Source organism: Enoplosus armatus, chromosome 6, assembly GCF_043641665.1.
Source record: "Enoplosus armatus isolate fEnoArm2 chromosome 6, fEnoArm2.hap1, whole genome shotgun sequence".
NCBI lineage: Eukaryota > Metazoa > Chordata > Actinopteri > Centrarchiformes > Enoplosidae > Enoplosus > Enoplosus armatus.
The window spans coordinates 19,724,732-19,736,299 of NC_092185.1; the positions used below are offsets into that span (position 1 = coordinate 19,724,732).

General features: G+C 42.4%; 1 non-coding gene across 1 annotated transcript; it reads left to right on the top strand.

Annotated features, from left to right (window-relative positions):
- The first annotated feature begins 7,615 nt into the window (after window positions 1-7,615).
- On the top strand, window positions 7,616-7,689 carry trnat-agu (transfer RNA threonine (anticodon AGU)). The gene has a single exon. It is a non-coding gene; the product is annotated as a tRNA-Thr (tRNA).
- Window positions 7,690-11,568: the final 3,879 nt, after the last annotated feature.

Below are 11,568 nucleotides of genomic sequence, written 5' to 3' on the forward strand. Positions count from 1 at the left end.
TCGGAAGCCTCATCCCTGTGTGAAACAGGCTTACATTTAGCTGATAACAACAACAAATTTAAGATGCTGGCTGGGTGACTTTCAGTCACATCATGTTTGTGTTGTCAAAACAGTATTACATACTGATGCCCTCTATCAATACTCAGCTATGATTTTGTGGCATCTTTCAGCCAAGTACATTTGGTGGCTTGTTCATTAACCTTAATATTTCTCAGCTTGTAAACTAAGGTAGGTTTGCTGGCTCCCTGTCTACCGCCCACTGATTTGTCCATGTGGACTGTTACATGCTGGCTTTGCACACTTAACTTTCATTGAGATAATAAACAACAGTGCGCTACTTTGAGAGTCCTAAAACTCCTGATCCCTGACCATTTAGTGCTGCAGTCCATCACTGACCACCCAGGCGCTGACCAGTTGTGTTGAGTGGCAAGACAATGAGCTGGAGACATCTAAAAAAAGGTCTTTCTACACCTGTGGCTCAAGTGCTGTACAGGCCAGAATCCACAGTGTGGAAGAGTCAGTCTAGACAATGAGTTATTAAAGGAATTGGCCAGTCTCATGTAGTCATGGCAGGGACAAAAGCACAAACAGGGCAGCTGATGATGAGCTATGCAATCACGGCTTCTTCAACAGCCGCCCCCCTCCCCACACCCACACAAGTGGGATCACTCAACTGGGCACAAGCCACATGCTAAGACACAAGAATTTAAGTTTTAGATTCTCACTGATGACAACTAATTACAAAAATAGTCAGACACTTTCTTCAAATAGATGCTTCATCACATTTGAAGAGTAAGAGTTACTGTTTCCATCTTATAAATATTACAATGGTGTTCTGTATTGTCATCTAAAAGCATCATGTACTAAGAGCTTGTTAGTCCTAAAACACAGCAGCCTACAAATGTTTAAAAACACATCAAATAAATGAGGAACATACTAAGAGCTTAAAATACATGTTTTATACTGTTGATAAAAAATATGCATAAAAGATTCAACATTGAATAAAATGTTGATGAGTATTAGCATTAAAAAGGCTAAAAGCCTTGATTCAACTAGTTAAATAAAAAAAACCTTTCGTACTCTGGGCTGCCAAGGATGAGGTAACAGAAAATCAATGACAGAGACTAAATGTGTTTCCAGTAATAATAGTATGTTTACACTATATCTGTATAATTTGCATGTCTGCTCTTAACAACATAATAACATCATAAAAGGTGACAAAAAAAATGTTTTATACTTGTTGTTTGATGCTCCACATTAGCGTGACTTATAATGCAGAACATTTGAATAGCCTCATAGCCTTTGGAAACACCAAAAACTGCCCCATGTTCTCCGCAGAACAACATCTCCCTGGCTCAGCCTGTACCAAAGATGGAGAAAGGGTTTTACCTGCTATGCGACCGTCACAAAATAGAATTCATTTCATCTGTAATGCATTGTTTTCACTCAACTTGTTGTTTATGTTTGTCAAAATGTGTCAAACGCAGGGGAAGGCAGCATGTGAATTATTGCAGAAGTGACATTTATTTCCTGAGGGGCAAGACGTTTGTGGTGGATTATTAAAAAAAAGCCAAATAATAGGATTTTTTCCCCACATTACTTTGATCCTACCCTCTAAAGACAAATAAAATGACAAAAAAAAATAAAAATTACACAACTGGTGAGTGAACATATTGTAGATTAGCAGTAATACAACCCGTCTATTTGTTTTCCTATCCAGCATTTGCAAAAAGTGTTCCTTGTGAATATGAGGGTTCGTTCAGCCCACCTGGATACTTCAATCCACATGTAATGAAGCAAAAAAGTGCCAAGTGTTTGCATCATCTGTTCATCACAAAACAGGATTACAGGACATTACAAAAGCAAAACAATCATGGCCATGTATTACCACAAAATGCAGATGGAGGGTTTACTTTCTACTTGTTTTTTTATCTTAACCATTATTTCTTAAAGCAAAATCATAATCACTTAGTTCCAGCAAGAACGAGCCAATATTCAAATGACAATGAGACTGCCAATAGCCGGGCTCAGCTATTGTTCAGGGCTGTCAGAAAGATTTGAAATTAAGATTCAGGCCAAGGAGGCAAATACTCACTCCTGCCAAAGACAAATAAGAACCAAGGAAGATAAATAAGGCATGCTGTTGACACTGCGTTCACTCACACAACACTCAGTGTGTTTCATCTAAACCTCCAGCTATTGTAAAGTCTGCATCCTTAGCTTTTTCAACAAAAGAAAAGTGGGGAACATTTGGTTAACACTGAATTATTCTTTTTATGGCCAAAGTACTATTCGCTTTGAATGGCTAAATCATTTGTGCCATAGTTTTCCACAAAGTGCACAGATGGGCAGTGTTTGTTATTCAGGACCACAGCCCGTCATCTGACATATTACAGCTATACCATAAACCTGCAATTATAAACAACAAGCATTAGAGTCTGACAACGGTTAGTGAAAAAGAATACCATGTGGATGATCGACCACAAATGGAGACAGTTTGGACTTAATAGAGTACGAACACAAAGGTAATTGGCTCAAAGGACTTGATAATACCATGGTCAGATGTTGTATAGATTAAAGGATGTTTTTCTGCAGTAAATAGCAAGAAATGATAAATGTTTGATTGTTTAGATGCCAGCTTTATGTGATAACAACTATCACAGAGGGAAATGGCCTGCTGTGGTTCTTGATCTTCAGCAAAGTAATTAAAGCTAAATCGTGAAGATAAATGATCATAAAAACTACAAACTGGTGAGGAGCAAACCTCTCTGAGCTAATTATGAGCTCTTTTTTTAGTTTACTGCATCAGTGAGTTACATGCTTTGACTCCTTTAAAACTCCTGCACAAAAGACGGTATTAACTTCCCTAATGTTTGAGTGGATAAAAAAACAAAACATGAATACTACTATAATCTGACATGTGATGTTTACAAGCGCACCTTAATCTGGTCTAACACTTTTAAAAAGAAAGGGAACGATGACAGGCTTTTATTTTGGCATGTCACACCTGAACAAGAGAGATACTGTATAAACAGATTTCCTAAAAATAAAAACAATAGCTTCATATTCCTTTTCACATTAAGTATCAAACCTATCAAAACAACTTCCTTCATCAATAACAACATTAGAGAGAGCGCAGAGCCTTATTCAATGACAAACTGTCAACCCCTCTGTGAAGAGAAAAGGTAATCTTTTCAAAGTGCAGAACAACAGATTTGCATGGACTTGAATACAAGCACTCCAAAGTCAGGACACCCTCCTTTGATCTTCACCTGTATCGTTTAAGGAAGTAATAATATATATATATATAAGGAGATGGGATGGGGGTAGGCAACAGGGCTCAGATAGGACTCAATGCAGAGGGACAAATATGTGATGTATTTAAGGACAAAACCACTGACATTCAGAGACGCTACATCCTGCCGGCAAAAAAAATGCTTTATTGTGGCTAAACTGGCTGAATGACTAACATCAGAGAAACATCTGTATATCAATCATGAAGAATCTATTCTTTCATAGAACATCGGTTTATGACATGCGCTATTGCTTTTGAAATCCAATAGCTGCACAGACCAACAGATGCTCCCCTAACAGAGCCTGGAAATAAAGTGTGGCTGACTTACCCCCCCACCCCCCACCCCCACTGCCATGACATTGCAATGCGATACATCTCACCATTTGGCTATTAAGCCTGCTAAGGTATGGAAAGGAGGTGATTCATATTGTGATTGCAGCAGTGCCCTCCGCGACTCTTCCAGAGGGGTAGTCAGAGAAGGCCCCAGAGCTGCTACCATCCCACCCAGCCCTGCGGAGCTGCCTTCCTGCCTGCGGCTGTGGCTAAATTTACCCCTCCCCAAGCATCCCGGCACATCACGTTGGGATTCTATTACTCTCCCAGCGTCCCAGCATACAGATAGTCATGTGAAAGCCGGCCACAAGCCTCCGCGGCTGGCAGTGCCCTTCCTGCCCCTGCATTCAGCATTCAGTCCAGTTAATGCCATGCGTCTCTACCCAGCTGCCCAGTCCCTTTCTCTGTCTCTTTATTTCCACGCTTCCTCGCTCGTTCTCGCCCCTTCTATGGCTTGACTCTCAAACCCCTCCCCCACCTCCACCGCCTCCTCAACCTCGTTCCCCCTCCAATTACGACTCCTCTCATCCTGAGAACAGGGGTCAGCGGTGGACGAGCTTAGAGACTGGGACTGCTGAGACCGATGGCGGGTAACGGAGAGGGGAGAATGAACTCAGGCCAAATGGGGATCAATAAGGAGATGGGGCTGAAGAATGGCTCCCGTTATGGGCAGAGAGATGGTGGAGGATGGGGGGGGTGAAGAAAGGCCACTCCTGCCACATCAGGTCAGATCACATGTTTCATATTCCAGTCCCTCCATCGGAGTGCTGTCAGCAGGATGACACGAGGCAAGAATACACACTTCGTGATGGTTCATAGGCTTGAGGATAAAGTGCCCTGCCACTTTCCTGACTAACCTAAGTGGCAGGCTGACGTTGCGCGGCCGATCCAGCACGCAGATCACCAGTTCTTACTTGGCCATGTATGAGAGTGTTAGTTGTTGAGCCTGAAATAGACTGACATGCGTCAATGAGGGCAATGGAGTCATTAGCTATTCCGTTTGAACAGCCAGCTCACTGTGACTGAGCAATACACAGGGGTAAGCACAGATTTCTGAAGCCAGCTTATGCAAATTGCATAAACAGGTTGAACCCGTCCCAGGTTGAAATGCAAGGGAAGGAAGAGATAAAGAAACAGAGCCAGAGGAGGGGGAAAAAAAGAGAGAAAGTGATTTTGTTTTGTGAGAGAAAGCAGCCACAGTTTTGCACCATGCAGTCATTCTGCAGACATGACCATAAAGCGTGCTGCAAACTCCCCTCCTACCCATCCAAGCAGTACATGACATCTTCACTTCCTTCATGTGCACACGTCAGGGTCACACTGACCTCTAGTGGCATTGACAAGTACACAGGGCTCATAACAGCCGTGGCCGAGAGATAATTTGTTCTTGAAGCAATTTTGTCAGAAAATTGATTTTAAGTCAGTGACACTGGTCTAGTACCTCTCAGGTGATCTGGATAAAATGGCCGCTGGGAACAGCTTGTTTCAGCACCATGTGAACTGCAGTCCCAACCTCCAATTATCCACCAGTGAACAATCTCTCCCTCTTCCTCCCTCATTTGCTCCATCCCTCCCAGTCTTTCTATTTTTTCTGTCCCTCCCCCTCTCAGTCTCTTTATCTCTCTCCTCAGATACCTTTTGGGAATTTTTGATTTTGAACACTATTGATTTTGTGGGTTACACCTACCACACACATCTGACAGAACTTCGAGCCACTCTGTTCAGTGGGGGGGGATCAAAGTGTGACCTCTCCTTAGTGTTGTTTAATGAAGTTAGAGGTTTGGCACTCAACAACAACTTAAGAGCTTCGAGGGTTGGATAACATCTTAAAATCGAATTTCTTCAGGAGGCGCTGTTCATGAGGTAAGTTTCTTTATTTAACTGCAAACTGTTTTTACAGAATCAGAATCAGAAATACTTTATTGATCCCTGGGGGGAAATTACACAATAAATACGAAGTTATGATAAAGGAATAAAGAAAAAAAGTAAGAAAAAATAAGAAAACAGACAGGAGCGACTGTAACAGGCTGCATGCACGGTCGGCCCATTCGCACACAGTCCAGTTACCTTTCCAGTTATGGCTGTGTTCTAGTGCAGGGGCTACAGCTTATTCAATCAGGAGTATAGCAGAGTGTTTAGTAATCAAGTGAAAGACGTACGCTGAAAAGCAGCAGTATAGGCCATTAGTTATGCTCGGAAAAATCCATTCATGTTATACTGCTCAAAATGCACTAGATGGCGCACACTGCAAGGAAACATGTTCATCAGTGCTGTTGTGCCTTCAACATTAATATTGCTAATATGGCTAAATGTCAAAGTAGTTACTTATCCAATGAACTAATTCACATCTCGACTCTGGTTTGGATGGAAACATGACATGATTAGAGTTTTAAATTGTCCCTTGACTGGTACACATCGACATGGCTGCCACAGAATATGGGATATGGTTGTCATGGTACTCTGACTGAAGGGCGGTCTCCCCCCTCCCCCGCCTCTGCTTGCAGCCCTATTACTATCAAAGCTAGCAGAAAATGTGGGCATAATTATGTCAGAACGAGAGTGCTGATCTGAGGCAAAGTTACAGTGATTTGTCGGATGATTCAGAGCAGTAACTTCCTCTGCCGTATAACAGGGTGCATGACTATGCATGTCCCTGATTAATGAGACGTGCTTCTCCAGCATCCATATTTGATCTAACTGTTTATATGGCAGTTTTCCCTATTTGTCTGGGTGAAGCCTTAGAGCAACACGAAACATAAGACGGGCTTTTGATTATGAGGTACCCTCTCTCCAAGGTCAGCCTCAATTAAGCTCATGTCATTGGTATGAATTGGTCAGATGACTAGGATTCAACACTGACTTCTGCAGTGTTGCCAATCCAAAACTTCATCAACAATCTACGCATCTCAATCTGTGCTGCTATACCATGTTATGCTGTGCGTTTGACAGGTATGACGGGGCTTCTAACATGAATCAGTTTAATCACAAGTTGAGACACACAGTTCTAGACAGTAGAGCCATTAGGTCACGATTCGGAAAACTCCCAACAGTAAACTGTGTCAGACAGTATGCAGGAGGCTCGGTGACACAGTGGGCATGAATATTAATTCTCTCTCTCTCTCTCTCTCTCTCTCTACCACAGTGAGATAGAGACGGAGAGAGAGAAAGTGGCAGAGAAATGCTCGTAGGCATTGTTAAGAGCTCTCCACTTGCCACTTAAACGTCACTCCTCAGTGACTCTGCTGGGCTTTTATATGCTATTCAGGTCCACAAGGGAGGCCGAGCCTAAATGCTGAGCAACCACCACCGGCACACAAGCAGTGAGAGAAGGTTTCGAGTGGCAGAAATCGAAAGAGGTACCACTTTTAGCTCAGTTGATTCAACAGAGAGTGAATGAAGCCCGGTCATTGGGCTAGCAGGTGCTGCAGTGAGTTCATGCAAGCTATAATGAATTTTAAAAAGTTTCTGAAAAGTTTGAGAAACTGTATAGTGAAACACTCATCTACAGGCAGAGACACCATTAACCATGATAATCTTTATGTTTCCTCAATTTGAATGCATCCCATTTATCTTATCTTATACGTTTAATATTTGTTTTCTTTTATTGCTACTGCTTTAGGCCCTTAATCTCCCCTCTCCCCTAAATGGTTTTTGAAACACATAACCACAAACACTCTTTCCAATTGGAGTCAGAGCAGCAGAGGGCACTTCCAAGGGCAAACCATTCCTGCTGCAGAGGAAGAGGAAGACAATCAGTCATTTGATAAGACCAATATTAGCTGAAGCAGTTGTGGGAGATTAATACCTGCTCATCTGTGTCCGTTCTGAGAGCTCATTAGGCACGCTTGAATATTTGGAATTGTAACTTAGCTTCCATATATTATATCGTCGTCTAGAGTTGCAGGTAGAGAGTCACTGTGAATATTTCAAAGGAAGGTGTGCAGACAGGACAGTGCGAAGTCTAATGTAAGGACAAAGGAAAGGAAGGGTGCTGTGGCTTAGTTGGTTAAAGCGCCTGTCTAGTAAACAGGAGATCCTGAGTTCGAATCTCAGCAGTGCCTTTTGTGTAATTTCTCCTCCTGGGGATCAATTAAGTATTTTTGATTCTGATTCTGAAAAGAGTGCAAAGAAATCTTACTTTGGCCCAGTTTGATGTTAAAACCAAAAAACAACCACAGTCTAGTAAAAGAAGTATCATCATAACATCTACAAGCATTGATATGTAGACATAAACTTAGCAGAATTATTTAGGAAGAGTGAGCTTTCATTTCTCAATATATGCAAAGAAATCCTTACTTTGGCAAGAAAGACATGTTAAATATTTAGCAAAATGGAGAATCAAAACAAAGTGTCATCAGTGCATTTAAAAAAAAAAAATGTGATTGTTCAAAGGTTATATAATTTCAGGGGGCAAACTATACATAGTAATAAAAATAACTGAACTGTAAATGTCCATTTCCAGCAGGATAAAAGATGCACCCTTCCATTCAAGGTCGACATGAGCTTCTACAGGCCAAAAATCCACAAGGCCTTAAACAACTACAATCACACTACCACCTCTGACACTGAACCATGACAGATGCAAACAACAACTTTGAAAGATCAAACTGACATGTTATCTTACAAACAGACTTCATGATATAGAGATGCATCTATTGTTCAACAAAAAACACCTTTTTACAAAAGACAAGTCAACATTCCCTTATAGTTTGATTAAAGGCCAGGATCCTCTTTGAAACCGCTTGACCCTGCAAAAGCAAGCGCGTTGTGTTGTGTTGTGGTCTGCTAACACAGCCATCAAACGCAGAGGCTGGGGAGCCGTGCTGTGAAGCGCAGTGAAGCAAAGCCTTGATGTTTTTACAGAAAGAACATTACTGTGGCTGCGAAATACAGTGCCCTTTTCCCTCTCCTTCAACCTCCGCTTCCTTCATCCTCCCCTTCACCCACTCCCCCTTTCCCCTCTCAGGGTTTACTGTGTACTGAGTGGTGCTGGTTGAACCCTTCAACACTTTCCATTTCAGCTGAACCTGTTACTCTTCAAACTGAAAGCCAGGAATCATCCTCACCAATGTCACAGACTACATTCAGCTCATGTTAGAATAAAAGAAAACTGTTAAATGCATGTATAATTCAGCAAAAAAGGTTTTTGTGCTAGTGATTGAATGGAATGGAAGCCAACAGTTACGAACTTTCACTATGGTTAGACAGCTGCCTTTAGCTCTGTTATAATCAGTGTTAGCTCTTCACAAAGTTCAGCTGTACTTTCTCACTTTCAGCTGTTTAGTTGGTCCTCTTAAGCGCTAGTTTATCAACTACAGCGACACTGTTACGGCAAAGAACAGAACAACTGAAGCTGACAAAGTACAGCTGAACCAGATGTAACAGAAGCAAAAGATTGATGTTGAGCTAGAGTGATGAAAGGCAAGACGAATGTGACGATGTACAGCTGACTCTAACCAGCTGTGCACCATATAGAGACGCTCCGATCAATGAAGGTACCAATATCATCATATTCTTCACAAATGGTTTAATCAGTCATTGATCAATTGATCAGAAAAACCTCTCATAAACCACGTCACTAATCCAGAGTGGGCTACAAGCTAAACCTTCACAAAATGAATCATATTTTCCTTTATCCTTGTCTAACCAATATTGTCAGTTGCCAACTCTGGAATAACGACTTGATGTGTTCAAAGTCTCACTTGTGAAAGGCACAAAATGAAACCTGAGCTTCGAGCAGAGCAGAGGCACACAGCGTGAACACACTATCACACCACCTGGCAGTACACACAACTACGCACACACAAACACTGATTCAAGCTAAAGTACCAACATAAAAAGGATTTCTCTTATTAGACCAATTATTCTTATTATATATTTTATTAGACTTTTTCACCAAAAGTGAACCAATTTAGCAGAGTGAAGGAATTCAGCCTGAATATAAAGACCAGACTACTAACTTGTGTCCTTGTTGGACCCCTCTACAGAGAAAGCGATGAGCCGAATTTAAAAAAGCAAAGTGAATAAGCGTGACCAAAAAAAAGCTTCCCCTGAAGCCGAACATCTACCCAGCCTCACAGGGATTTACAGAGACAACCATGGGCTATTAATTCCCCTTTTCTCCCTCCAGAAAAAGCCTGTCCAGACCAGCCAGTCTCCATGGACGACCTCCTTTATTACTTAGAGCTAACCGAGGGCCCAGATGTTACTGCCACTGAACTGGAATAGAAAACAGCAACAGTCTACAGTTGCAGCCGTCTATGAAGCTTTTTGCGTGGTTGATGTGAGCGGTCTTTACGACTCCCTTAGAAACAACTAAATACCGAAAACACTTCTGCAACTATGCCACAAATTAAATACAAAACAAAAACACATCTAGACGTTGGCTGACATAATGCCTCTTGCAGCAGAGCCCACAGCACCTGCCAGAAGTCGCTGCACAGACTCTGCACAAGTCCACTACCATCACCAAGCCAGGCGGAAGCCACTGAGCCTGATTACGATCAAGGTGTTTGACCTGAGCTCGGAACATTTAAGGAACAGGTTTTTTGGAGCAAAGGACCCTTAGAGGCTTCGCAGCTGACGGAGGTTCTTCATCCTGAACAGCGTGACCCAGAATGAAAAGCAGCATCCAGCTTTCACACTCTGCGCTGGCTGACACCTGCATGGATAGTCCTGATCCAGATTGCCTCCTTCTTCATGTTGGCACACCTCATCATTCAGCCTCAGGATGGCAGCGTGAAAGAGGTTAGGTCAGCTTCTGTCATCTCCCTCAGTGACTGTTGAGACGACGACTTTAGTTGTTTCTATGTCGACTCAGGCCTACAGTGTATTCTGTGGAGTTGCTGTAATGGAATGTATTGTATGTATATTCAGGTGCTGATTAGGTGCTTCAAAGTGTTACCCAAGCCTAACTGATATTTGCTATAGTCTATGTGGTATTTTCCCTTTGATACACATTAGTAATACAAATGACACTGATTAATCAGTAACCAATTACTGGTACAGGCTACGCTGAAAGTCACACAGTTTATGGCCCTAAAATTTAAGGCATAGGACTTGTGTGTGAGCATGTGTGTGTGTGTGTGTGTGTGTGTGTGTGTGTGTGTGTGTGTGTGTGTGCGTAAGGGGTTATTTCCTGCAGTCACCCACCCCAAGGTTTGGAGGTAGGCGGACAGGAAGCACACCCATACCAGAACAATCTGTAATATAGTCCCAGGAGCATGTTTCCTGGAAGGTCTATTGTCTATTCTATTACAACACCCTCAAGCAAACTGGGAAATACCCACAACAACCCACTATAGGGGTCAAAGGCTCTGGGATTCTGCCCACTTGATCTCATTCCTTAATACGTCTCCATTTCCTGAATTTGCCCGACTTCAATCTTATTCATGAGCACATCCGTTCTTGATTCTCAAAAACTTGTGTTAAATGAAGTGACCTAAAGGAAAAGGGGTTCATCAGCATCACTTGAGAGAAATTCTTTACAAACAAACAGCCACTTAGCAGTGATTGCGGTTTGATAGGGTAAAGACAGAATCCCGAGGCTGGAGTTGCAAACCAAGCCGGAGGGTAGCATGGCGTACTTTTCTCACCGGCTCAGATGTGGTCGGAAACAGAAGCGGTGGGCTCTCCGGCTCGCCTGTGACAGCCTGTCAAACAGAGGAAGAAAAACAGGGGCTGAGAAACGACGCCTCAGATTAAAATCAACTGCTAATTGTAAAAAATTCACAGGCTGGTAATGGCACACACAGCTAGGGAGTGGGCTGTTAAAAGGTGGGTAATGACAGAGCTAAGTGACAGTCATACACAGTTACGTGAGCTTGTGAACGACAGAGCGGCAGAGTGGAATAGTGAACGCTATACAACACAACAGCAGCCCTGACCACAAACCAGCCGTTTGGATATTTGTGCGAGTATGTGTACACTTTCATTCCCAT